Here is a 13,100-nt window from a genome sequence, read left to right on the forward strand (position 1 = left end):
CACATGAACATGGCTATGTGGAGTTTCATTTTATCATGCAGAAGACATCAAGTGTACCATTTAAATGATTTTTAAATCTACAGTTCAGAGGCATCTAAACATACTGACATTGTTGTTTGACCCTCACACCATCCATCTCCAGAACGTTTCCATCGTCTCAACAGAAACCCTGTACTCATTAAACAGTGTCCCCCATGCCCTCTATCCCTAGTCCCTGGCTACCACCATTCTCCCTCTGTCTCTGCACGTCTGACTACTCTAGATACCTCGTACATTCTTTGTCCTTCATGTATGGTTTATTTCACGTAGCATAATGTGCCCAAGGCGCAGCCATGTGGTAGCACGTGTCAGAACCTCCTTCCTCTTGAAAGCCTGAAAAACATTCCATTGTCTGTATGGACCACATGTCCTTTCTCTGTTCACCTGTGGATGAACACTTGGGTTGCATCCACTTTTTAGCTCTTGTGAATAATGCTGCTATGAATATTGAAGTACAAGTATCTCAAGTATCTGTTTGAGGCCCTGCTTTCAGTTCATTTGGGTGTACACCCAGAAGTGGAACCACAGGGTCATATGCTCATTCCATGTTTAGCTTTTTGAGGAACCACCACACTACCTTCCACAGCAGCCACATCACTTTATATTCCCACCAGCAAGGTGCAAGTGTTCTGCTTCCTTCCATGCCAGCAGTGGTCCTATTCCATTTTGCTTTGGATTTCTTTTTGATGTTTTGTTTTTAATAGTTTCCATCCTAGTGGGTGTGAAGTAGCATCTTGTTGCAAGCATTTGAGTGTGTGTGTGTGTGTGTGTGTGTGTGTGTGTGTCTTGCTAAAGATAGGAAGAGAGTAGCTTCCTCCCTCAGGGCTGGAAAAGACCTCTGTCACTAGATCCTGAGCCCCTGTGCTCTCAGTAAGGCCAGAACCTCAGTCCCCAGAGAAAGGACATAACTCTTGATCTCGGCCCAGAGTCTATGAGCAACTCATGAGAGTTTACAGAAACATGTTTTGCTGAGAAGCTGGCATCTTTCCATATCTTTTCAAACTCACTTCCTAAAGATTATTCAGAGTCGTGGAGGGAGAGGGAGTGGGATGTAGGCAAGAGGAGACAGAAGGACCAGGGTCATACATCAGAGCCCATGATGGCCAAACAGAGGGCCACACAGGCCCCCAAGGATCTTTATTAGGACAAGGGATTGGGCTCCTCTCACAGAGTTTCCAAGACTAATTATAAGACAATCGGGGTCCAGCTCAAAGATAGAATCAAACACCAACAGGGGAGAAATCAAGGATCTGAGTAAGGTTACCAGGGAGGTCAAAACCTCAGAGATTAGGATCTGGATAAAAGTAGAGGCAAAATAACAGGAAACAAGGTCAAAAACCCAGAAGGCCCAACTTGAGCTTCTAAATTGGGATTAGTTACACAGGAAATTGGAGGCAGAAAAAATTGAGGAGATAGCAGGGTTCAAGGTCACTGACTAAGACCTGTTCAGTGCAGAGAAGCAGATTTCCAACATTGTTGTGGGCCCTCCCCAACTTTCCTGGCTGTGCCTGGTGGCCTGCCTTCTTCCACCCAATGGACAGCCATTCCCATGCACTTACCTGCTGCCCCTGGAGTTTGAAAATACCCCTCAAGGTCTTTCCAAGAAGCTGTTAGGCAAATAATAATATGCATTCCCATTTCTTCACTGGAGGGAGCAGAGAAAACAGTGAGGAGTTCTGCCCCCTCCCCAAATGGATCTGCACACTCCCCCACCAAACACATAAGAGAAAAACGTTAAAACTAGTTATGGGGAGTGATGGATCCTAGAGAAAAGTTAGTGGAGAATATGGAGACCTGGGGTGGTAGGTGGGATTCTAAGATGACCCCCAAGATTCCCACCTCATGGTGTGCATGTATAATCCTCTCCCCTTGAGCAGAGGACCAAGGACCATGATGGGGTATCAGCCCAGTACAACAGGGGGGTTATCCCGGGTGGGTCTGACCTAATCAGAGGCGCCTTTAAAAGAAGATGAAGCATCAGAGAGATCTCCCACCAGCTGGGAAGAAGGCAAGCATCATGCTGTCAACTGCCTCTGGGGGGCACATGACAAGGCACTGCAGGCAGCCTCTGGGTGCTGAAAGCATTCCTCTGCTGAGAACCAGCAAGAAAACAGGAACCTCAGTCTTAAATTGCAAGGAAGTAAGTTCAGCCAACAACCTGAACGTATCTGGAGGACGACCCAAGCCTCAGATGAGATCCCAGCCCCAGCCGACACCTTGATTTCAGCCTGTGAGAAACCGAGCAGAGGATCCAGCTGACCCAGGCCTGGGCATCTGACCCAGAGAAACCATGGTCAGAGCTGGTGGAAATCCTTTTTGCAGCAACAGAAAATGAACTTGCCTCCTAGGTGGATGACATAAGCGGTAGGTATAACCTGAGCCTTGCGTGTCTTGGATTTGTTCCACATGACGTAGAACAAGAGCTCAATACTCAATTCATAGATCCATAGATCTGTGTGAGACCATAGAGAGCATCCCTCCAGCCCTCAAAGAGGCTTAAGTGACTTGCTCAAGGCCACACTGCTAATTAGCGGCAAATACAGTGGCCAAACTTCAATGGGCCCTTTTTCTAGGAAGTCGTTCTGCTGTAAAATGGGTCAAGAATGCAGAGTGGTAGAAACTACAGGAGTCTACATCATCACCTCGTCGAAGCTGCTTCATTTCAGACAGGAGGAAACAGGAGGGAGAGAGAGAGAGGGAATTTGCAGCTTTCTTTCCAATTCATGAAGCCATGACAAAGCAGCAGGTTCAGCCATATAACAAATAATGGCACACATGCAACTGCCCTTCCAAAAAGAAATCAGCTGCAAGTGCCAAAAATCGATCCCCAAGTTAACAAACAACAAATGAAGATGCCTAAGAGATACTCAAGCTCCCCTGACAGCCAACCAAGTTGCTCCCAGCTCACCTGGGACATCATTATATGGTCACTAAAATGCCCAGGGTTTATCCTTTACAGGAAGCCTCGACTGCATTGAAGGAGAAAGTGGGGAGGGCTGGTGGGTGGGGGTGGCGGGAGGGAGGAACAGGCTTGTTAGGCTTTTTTTTTTAGAAGCTTAGAAACAAAAGAAAATATTGCTGCTTCACCAGTCAAGGGCCTTTTGTGGAGGCTGATGTACGTCTGTCAGATTTGTGTGTGTGTGTGTGTGTGTGTAACCGAATAGCCTGTCACAGCCTCATTTTCCACGATGCAAGTCTCCCCTAACTGATAACACTCCAAATAACAGGTGAGTGACTCCTGGCAGGAAGGAGATTGTCTGACCTCATTGTTTGCCTTTTTCCCCCCTCTTTGTTCTTCACAAATAAAGGTTTTTTAATAAACTGAAAGGTCCTCCGCTCTTGCCTGATGATAAAATGAAAGGAACCAGTGAGGTATGGTACAACGTGGCAGCAAAAAAGGAGAAGCTCATCAGAAAATAACAAAGGTGCAAGTTAAAGATAAGGCAGCTGTCAGAGATTAATCCTGCCCGCCTGATTGTTTTCTTTAATACCAAAGCCTGCAATAGCAAGCGATAAGTTTGCTGAGTAATTTGGTTTTGGGTGAGGAAATAAAATTCAGGTAGGCCCCATAATTGATTTCCCTTTCTTTAGTTTTCTAAACATTAAACAACAACAACAACAACAACAAAAAGCCTGACTTGGCTACACTTTTTTCCTCCAGCTGCACTGCCAGTGCCTGTCCTCTTGACCGGGTCCACCTCTTTCATCCTAAAAGCTTCCAAAAAGGGGGTAGGAGTGAGCATGAGAAGTTCCCATCTCCCAGCAACGTGAGGGGCATTTTCCACGGAACCTTTAGGTTCAAGTCTGTTAGGGATGAATGGTGCTGCTCCTCCCACAGAAAATGTTGGAGTTCTTACCCTCAGTACCTCCAAATGTGACCTTATTCAAAAAGAGCGTCTTTGGCGAGGTCATCTAACCTAATGTCTTTGCAGAGGTCATTGGGTTAAAGTGAGGTCATTAGGGTGCACCTTAATCCGATGTGATCCGTGTCCCTATAAAAAGGGAACTCTGGACGCAGGCACAGGTCCACAGGGAGAACGCCGTGTAAAGATGAAGGCAAAGATCAGGGTGCTGCAGCTACGTGCCAGGAAGTGCCAAAGATCACCAGCCAACTGCAGCAGGGAGGAGACTCTCCGGAGCAGGCTTCCTCTTAACCTCCAGAAAGAACCAACCTTGCTGACATGTTGATCCCAGACTTTTGGCTTCCAGGACTGTGACAGAATGAATACATTTCAGTTGGTGGGACTTTGTCAGGACAGCCCCAGCAAACCAACACAGCGTCTATTTCGAATACACACAGGCAGCAAGGAACCTTACCTCTAACTGGAATGTCTCATTAATTCAGTTCTCTCACTGTCTTCTCATCCCCACCACCCACGCCCCCATCGGCTGCTCAAAGCTTCGGGCGCACCTGTAAAGAGGGCAGTCAAGGGAAAGTAAAGCCAGAAGGCACATCCCTGTGCCCTCCTCTGTGTGCGAGAAGATCAGAGCCCATCCCCCTAGGATGCCAGGGCATTCTGGGCATGAGTGCTGACACCAGGGCCCCGCCAGGCCCCCACACTCAGCCTCTTCCCTCTGCTGTCCCTGGCTGGTGAGAGTGCAGAGCAGCAACCTAGTGGCCATCCCAGAGAGCCTCAGAGGGGGTTGCTGCTGCTCCGAAGCCCTGGGAAGCAGGCAGGACGCTGAAGGGCCAGCTCCTCAGCTCCTGGATATACAAAATCCATTTTCGCTCTTTTAGATCCATGATCTTTGCACTTGAACGCACCTAGGAGTGAGTCACCGGGGAATCCTGCTGAAATGCCGACTCTGACTCGGTAAGTGTCGGGTAGGGCCGCAGAGGCTGCTTTTCTAACAAGCATCCAGGTGATGCTCAGGCTGGTCGCTGGCGCTTGGACCCGCCTGAGGTGCAGGGTTTAGATCCTCATGAGGTGGGGGTGTGGGAAGAGGGCGCGGAGAAGGGGTCCCTATGGTGGCCCAGAGGCAAAGCTTTAAGTGGCCGCAAGACTCCACGGACTCCGACGTCTCTGGGCTGGAAAAATCTTCAGTAGCACAAAACACAAAAGGAAACGTCTGCGGGGGGTGGGGGTGGGGGGGAAGCTGGGTTGGGGGGGTGGGACGGCTGGAGGAGGGGAGGGTCCCAAATGAGACAGCGTGGCGCGTGCACGTGCACCCAGGCACCGCTGGCAGCCGCAGAGTCTTATTTATTGTGACAAAATGAACAGCCCCCAGGTTGCTCATCCAGCAGCTAATTTCTCATCTTATCTATTATGTGAATGAGATGGGAAAACAGTTTCCTGCTTCTCACAGATACCACTGACATGAAAGATACTGAACGAATTCCCTGGAAAAGCAGACAGTCACATCCCTCCGCGCGCGTGCCGGTTTCCGGAGAGGAACTGATGCGGCCGCAGCTGCTCTCGGCCTCTTTGCAGATGTCCTCGTCCCCACCCCGTGCTAAGGTCGTCTTAGAAAATAGCTGAGGGCCGACAGGTATTTTTCGATGGTTATGTTTCACGGCAGATATTCCTTGAGGCCCAAATGATGGGCCAGGGAGTGGTTTTGAGGCTGAGGCCTTCCATGCAGCTCCAAGCTGGCTGTGTGATGGGGTGACAGACCACCATCAGAAAGGAGGCCCAGCCCGCAGTCACCCCCTCCGCCAAAAAACCTGCCTTTCCACGCACAGAAGGAGCCCCAGCAGCCCAGTCCTGCTGCCCAGGACCCCATCAATCACAAACTTTCCCCCGGAGAAGGACCATGACCCTGTTGTAGTATAACTAAGAGTGTCTTGGGGAATCCCAGGTGTTCATGTGCATTTGACTCTACTCTCTTTTATTAGCAATGAAGAAGCTGAGGCCCAACGTAGTAGACGATTTGGCCAAGGTCACCCAGCGGGGAAGTAGCTCTCTTGAGGGGTCCGTGCTGCGGTCAAGGTCTGGCAGAAGGCAATCTTGGAAAGCAGTGTTAGCGAGGTAAGAGGGTTGTCTAAAGGCAATGAAATACCCAGAAAAACCCTCTCGACTCAAAATTTTCTAGGTTTTTGACCTGAAAACATAACACACCTGAGAACAAGTTCTGCCATGGAGAGGCAGAGCAGGTAATTTCACAGGGAAGCCCCCCCCCCCCCCCACATGCGCTGCTCCTTGTAATCAATTGAGGGCGTTTTTTAAATGCTGATACTGGGCCACACCTCTGACAAATTAAATCGGAATCTTTCAGGCCTCACAGCTCCTGTGAGCTTGTTAAAAATGCAGACTCTCAGGCCCCACCCAGTCCAAGGGAGTCAGAATGTGGGTGATTCCCACACATTAAGGTTTGCACATGCTTGGGCTACACATTGGAACCACCCGACGGCCAAAGCCCAATCCCAGGCAAATAAATAGGACTCTCCAAAGGGCGAGGCCTGCCATAAGAAGTTTTTAGAGAGGTGAGGACCATGGGAGGGCAGCAGGGCACAAAATAGAAGCTCACAGACCTCGAAGACATGTGCATCTGTATTCTAGTTTTGAGAAAAGGAAATGTGAGTGCAAAGGTGGAGGCCAGAGAGGTGGTTGTCTCAGCTCAGTCCTGTGACCTGGAACCAAGCACAGCTCTCTCCAGTGATCCAGGCTAAAAGTCTGACGATTCTGTGTTTGCCCTGAAACAGGGCAAGGGCAATGAGATGAGTCACCCTGGAGAAGTAAGGGAGGGAAATGCCGTAGGCAGGATGGAAGAGCTGCTAGAATCAAAACTCACTCTGCTGCAGCTCTGGGGCCTTGACGACTTACTTAACCTCTAAGCCTCAGTTTGTTCATCTGTAAAATGGAGAAAATAACAATTCACTGAGTCAATGTGACCTGTCAGGAGCTAAGTATGTACAAAGCTATTGACAATTTGGGGTACCTATGTGCAAAAACAGTAGCTGTAATTAGTACTAATTTAATTTCAACTCCATGGTTGTTTTCCAGATTTTAAGTTGGTCAGAGATAGAAGACATGCCATCAGTAATCTCTTTACAGAATGAAAAACTGATGCCGTGGTTCATAAATAAGTCCCCTGGCTATAGGAGACTATTATCTCTGTCTCCTCCAGGCAAGCCTGGTTTAATTCACCGCAGTGTTTTCCTGCAAATGTAAAAAGAAGAACAAGGACAAAGAGTATACAAGAAAACATGGGGAGGCATGAAAATCAGAAAGGCATGAACTGATGGGGAAGAGGGAGCAAGGAACTAGGTTAAAATTATGCGGAAGACCCTCTAGATAAATACCAGAGTGAAAAGACAGCTAATTGAAGAATGAGGGAGTTTTTTCTTAACCAGTGCTAGCTGAGTAAAAATATAATTAGCTTTGATTCATGAAGATTGCTACAATATGACTCATTTACCAAAACAGTTACTAGCAGAATTACATTTGTTACTGCGAGAAGACCACGTGGGAGTGAGGGCTGTAGTAAATACCAAATAATGTTTCTACTTTCACAGTGGCACCTTGAAAAAGAGTTTTGTTTCCTCATCAGCAGTTTTCTGTGACTGCTGCTGCTTTCCACAGGGCCTTGGGCAATTATCAGGAACACAGAAACCTTTCTGGAGGGGTGCGAAATGGTAATGCCACTGCTCCCAGCCAGGGCCTTGGGACGGTCCCAACTTTCCTGGCCTGGGCACAGCACTGTCCAGACCTCCAAATTCTTTTGTTCAAGTGCAGTCACAGCCCCTCAGCAGCTATGCCCTCGGCTTTCATGCCTAGGGGCTTGATGTCTCTCTCTTCAGCGACTCCACGCAAAGCTAGAAAGTGGAAGACCTTCCTTACTGCTTATGGGTTGTCTGATTACGATAAGGGAAAGCCCATCTTTTTCCATTTAGATGTTTTCTCTTCACCTCCACTGGGATTGGCTGGGTGCTCATCCCCACAGCACAGAGCTGGTTAAATATTCAAACTTTCAATCTCTGCACAATTAAGGGACTGCGACAGCTAGGTGAGCACACCAGAACAGGTGGGAAGACACTGAAAAGAGGGAGTCTCAAGGGTCGAAGGGACTTTAGAGAAGTTCTGGCCCAACCTCTTTAAGGAGGGACAGGGATCCAGGGGGTACGTGTGGAAGTGACGAGAAGAACCATGGGTTTGATAAAAATGGAATGAATGGCACAGGGAGAAATAAGAAGATGGATTTCTCACATAAAGAATGAGCACTGCAGGGAGAAATGTCCAGAAAAAGGCAGCGGCAAACAGTTCTGCAAGTACAAGAGTAATGAAAATAAATATGGCTTCCAAGCCTAATGAAGAACATTTCAGAGCAGGTTGAGACCCTAACTGATACAAATGAGGATCATTATCTTCCCTGAGTCTCCTGTTCAGTGTAGGACAAGAATCGTGCAAATAGAAGGAGATGACCAGGGCTCTAATGCTAGAGTTATAACCCCACACCAGACCAGGGTCTCTTAAGAACAAGAGCCATTTCATCTCCAGACCCATATCCCCGTGAGGGCCTGAAACCATCAATGTAAATGATGCTAAGCTGTCCTCACTGTAGGATAATTCGTATTTGGAGAGCCACCCGCATCTCTTTCCTCCAAGCGTGCATAAGTGCATCTGTATGTCCCTAAAGCTTGGAAGCTAGAGATGATTCAGAGATGATTCTCATGTTGAAATGGACCACACTATTAGGTGCCTACTATGTGCTAGGCTTTGGAATAAGTACTTCACATACATTATTTCATTAATCTCACCCACCAGCCTAGGAGGAAGGTATTATCAATACCCCAATTTTTAAAAATGAAGTATAGTTGTCTTTCAATGTTGTGTTAGTTTCTGGTATACTGTCAAGCAATTCAATGATAGATAGATAGATAGATAGATAGATAGATAGATAGATAGTGCTTTTTCATATTCTTTTCTGTTATGATTTATTACAGGATATTGAATATAGTTTCCCATGCTATGCAGTAGGACCTTATTGTTGTTTTTTATATATAGTACCTTCTTCTGCTAATCCCAAACTCCTAATGTTCTCTTAGCCACCCCCTTTCCCCTTTGGAAAAAGTAAGTTTGTTCTCTATGAATTTGTGTCTATTCCATAAATAAGGTCATTTGTGTCATAATTTAGATTCCATGTATGAGTGATATCATATATTTGTCTTTCTTTTTCTGACTGACTTCACTTAGAATGACAATCTCTAGGTCCATCTGTGTTGCTGCAAGTGGCACCATTTCATTGTTTTTTATGGCTGAGTAGTCTTCCATTTGTGTGTGTGTGTGTGTGTGTGTGTGAGTGTGAATGGATAAAGAACATGTCATATATACACAACATGGATATTTAGTTTTCATATCTTGACTGTTGTGAATAGTGCTAATATAAGACATTAGTACACTGTCATCCTCAGATATTAAGTGTCCCCAAAAATTCCACCTGAGTGCCCCATATAATACGCTAGTTTTCCAGGATGCAGAAATAATGCCAATATCTCTCACCAGTACCACACCAAGTACTGCCACACCACCATCACCTGGAAAACAACTAAGGTTTGTTTTCTGGTCTACCCACCACGTTTAAGTATGTTATATTCCTGAAAAACCAAAATTCAACAGCCCTTCAGTCTGTCTGTATATAGATATCCCTCTGAGATCAGGGACCTTGACTGTTCACATGCACCTGAACTACCAGCTCCAACAGGACACCTCACTCTTTCAGTGTCTTCAAGGTTGGAAAACTGGGTCCATTTGTGCCAGTTAGAGTCATTAGACAATAGAGACTGGAAGAATAGCTGTCCTTTGTTGATAGGAACCTGAACTTCTCTGTATATCAGTAGGTGTAGATACGATAACACCGTGAAGATTGGAATGATGCTGCTGAGCACATATTAAATGGCTTCTCTTCTGAGGCACTGAGGATCCCAAAGTAAGTTAAACACACCCCAAGTTCTTTAGATGCTAAGTATTAGTGAGAAGAACTACCCATAAATAGAGCTGTTCGATACAATGTAGTAAGTATGGTTACAGAGGCATTCAAAGGATGTGATGAGATCACAGAAGGGGGGAACCTGGCTCCTGTTTTGGTGGGAGTAAAATGGGAGCAACGTCCTGAAGGAGGTGATTTAGGGCCTGAATTGAGTAGTAACAGGGGGAGTTAGGTATTCTGGGCAGAGGGAACTTTGGAAAAGAGCTCACTAATGGGAGGCATCAAGGCATATGTCTGTTTTCAGGCAGCAGGTGCGTGATGAGGCATGACTGGGATATAACTTTAATGCAGATTGTGGCCAGGGATGAGAGAGCAGATCACAGAGGGCAATATATGCTATATTAAAGAACTCAGCATTATATTTTGTAACTATCAATGATTTTTAAAGAGGATCATGACATAATCAGATTTATGTTTTAGATAAATTAGTGTGGCAGAAATATAAACAAATACAATATTGGGAAAATATTGAAGGCAGGGAGACCAGTAGCAAGTATTAACTTAGAAATAATGACAAGTCTGTGGCAATGCAGTGGGAATGGAAAATATGATAACAAATCTGAGAAACATTTATGAGGTTGAATTATTAGGATTCAGCAATAGATTTGATATAAGAAGAGGAAAAACTTGTGAGACTCCTGGACTTGGGAAAATGAGCAAAGAATGAGAATAATGCATAGGAAAGGTGATGAGTCTAGACCCATGTTGAATTTATCTGATCTCTTTTCAAATTAGAGATGGCCGGCATTCATTTGGATATATGAGTTCAAGGTTGAAAGTAGACACTGAAGCTAGAAAAATAAGCATGGGTGTTCCTTTTTAGGGCACAGCTGTGGCATATGGAAGTTCCAGGTTAGGGGTCAAATTGGAGCTGTAGCCACTGGCCTATGCCACAGCCACAGTAATGCCAGATCTGAGCTGTGTCTGCGCCCGACACCATAGCTCACAGCAATGCCTGATCCTTAACCCTCTGAGCAAGGCCAGGAATTGGACCTGAGTCCTCATGGTTACTAGTCAGATTCATTTCCGCTGAGTCACGACAGGAACTCCCAGCATGTATGTTCTTATCACATGGGGGCAAACAGTACATAGATACTTGAGATTCTGAAGTATAGTGAACGTAGAATAGAATCCTAGCACCCATCAATTTTTAAGGGAGGCCAAGAGGAGAGATTGTCATAGAAGAAGCATAAAAACTGACACAATCTGGTATAAGGAAAGGCAATAAAGTCAAGATTAAAGAAGGTGAGGAGTTCCTGGCGTGGCTCAGTGGTAATGAACCTGACTAGGATCCATGAGGATGCAGGTTCAATCCCTGCTTCGCTCAGTGGGTTAAGGATCCAGTGTTGCGGTGAGCTGTGGTGTAGGTCTGGACACAGCTGGGATCTGGTGTTGCTGTGCCTGTGGAGCTCTGACTCAACCCCTGGCCTGGGAACTTCCATATGCCATGGGTATAACCCTAAAAAAAGAGAAAAAAAAAAAAAGATTCAAGAAGGTATAATCAACAGATCACATATGCCAAAAAAGTCTAGTTGGCTAAGTAATTAACATAAATGCAGCCCATTGAATTTATAGCTTGATGAAAGTAGAAATCAGACAATAAGCATGATGAGATGAAGATGTTGAGACAACAGTGTAGAATAGTCTTGCAAGAAGTTGAGCTGTGAAAGGAAGGGAGATACTACAACAGTGGGGTGGGGTGCATTGAATTATTCATTTGTATGTTTTTGTTTCTTAAGGATAAGGGAGGTTTATTAACGTGATGAGGGAAATTAGCCAATAGAAATTAGGGAAATTTTATGACACAAGATCCAGAAATGACATGAGAACCTGGAATCCAGCGTAGGCTTGAACTTTAGGAGAGGTACCCTAACCTCTGGAGAAAGAATGGGTTCAGAACTACTTCAGACAGAAAATGAGGAAAAGTCTTGTCTGATGCTTTAAAAAGGAAAAGGATAGCATGAATTAAATAACAGCAATGACTAAACACCAGTTATATAATTTTTAAAGTATTTTTATACATTTGTAAAATGTTCACAATGCTATTTTAAAGGAACTTGGAGTTCTCTTCCTGTATATTATACCTAAATTTTGCCCAAATGGTTATTTCTTAAATACTGGGATTTTAAAGACCCTTTTAACCATTAATTTCCTATAATGGCTGCTGAAATCTTATTATCTACATTTTATCACTAGGAAAACTAAAAGATAGAGTGGTAAGTGACTACCAAGTGAACAAGGGGCAGAATTGGAAATAGCACCCAATATTTTATACTACCAATGAAATCATACATCTTGTGAGTAGAGGTGCCTCTTTGCACACTGATCTACTTCTGTGTCATGGCTTTTGAAGTCCTGTATGCTGACCTATTAAAAAACTTCATTACAAAAGTGAGGGGAATCAAATGTGTAACTTTGTCTTTGAGGACAAAATAACTCATGACCTGTCATCTGATGTGCCCCATGCCAACAAAAGGAAATCCTGGTTTAGAAGAGGGGTGGAAAGGAAATTTTCAAGGCTTTAAATTCATGCACAATGTATTCAAAATTTATGGCTTTCTATTACGTATCTCTGAGGTCTGAACACCCTTCCCTCACTTTAATTTCTCTTTTCTCATAAGTTAGTATTGATTCCCTTATACTTAGGTCTAGGTATGCACATTTTATTTTTCCTACTAAATTCTAAGGCAGTGAATGTGTCTCAGATGTTGTGTGTCCTCCATGGGTTTGTAGCAATGCTTTGCACATGGCAGCTGCTCATAAGATACAGCTGAATGGGAAAAAAAGAAAAGAAAAGAAAAGAATGCTTTGTATTACATCACTGGAAAAGATTGATGTCCAGCTGAACCAGGCCAACCTATTAGCTAAATCCTAGAACAGAACACTGAGTAGGATGAATTGTAGGTGGGACCCAGGAGCAGGTCTCACGCTCCAGAGTCACAAACCAAATGAAGGATTGTGCATGAGAGAAAAGATGCTTCTGGGATTAAAAAAGAAAAGAAAATAGATACAAATTCCTCAGTTCGTTTCTGTTCTGACTGGAAGGAAGAGGATCCACGAATTTTCTCATCAAGCCCAAAAGACTACCTAGACTAGAAGTACAGATCTCAAGTGAAAGATGTTTATTTCAACTA

At 45.0% G+C, this 13,100-nt stretch overlaps 1 protein-coding gene across 1 annotated transcript in view; it reads left to right on the forward strand.

Moving 5' to 3' along the window:
* The first annotated feature begins 5,937 nt into the window (after window positions 1-5,937).
* LOC106504335 (uncharacterized) overlaps window positions 5,938-13,100 on the forward strand; it is an 84,179-nt gene continuing 77,016 nt past the window's right edge. The window contains exon 1 of the transcript XR_014809694.1: window positions 5,938-6,008. The gene's annotated coding sequence lies outside the window, so the exon portion shown is untranslated. The remainder of the gene's footprint in view (window positions 6,009-13,100) is intronic.

This window comes from Sus scrofa, chromosome 7 (genome assembly GCF_054392235.1).
Source record: "Sus scrofa isolate SSC_HxYL_T2T_F1_AM1 chromosome 7, Sscrofa_HxYL_maternal_Yorkshire_Landrace_v2.0, whole genome shotgun sequence".
Classification (NCBI taxonomy): Eukaryota; Metazoa; Chordata; class Mammalia; order Artiodactyla; family Suidae; genus Sus; species Sus scrofa.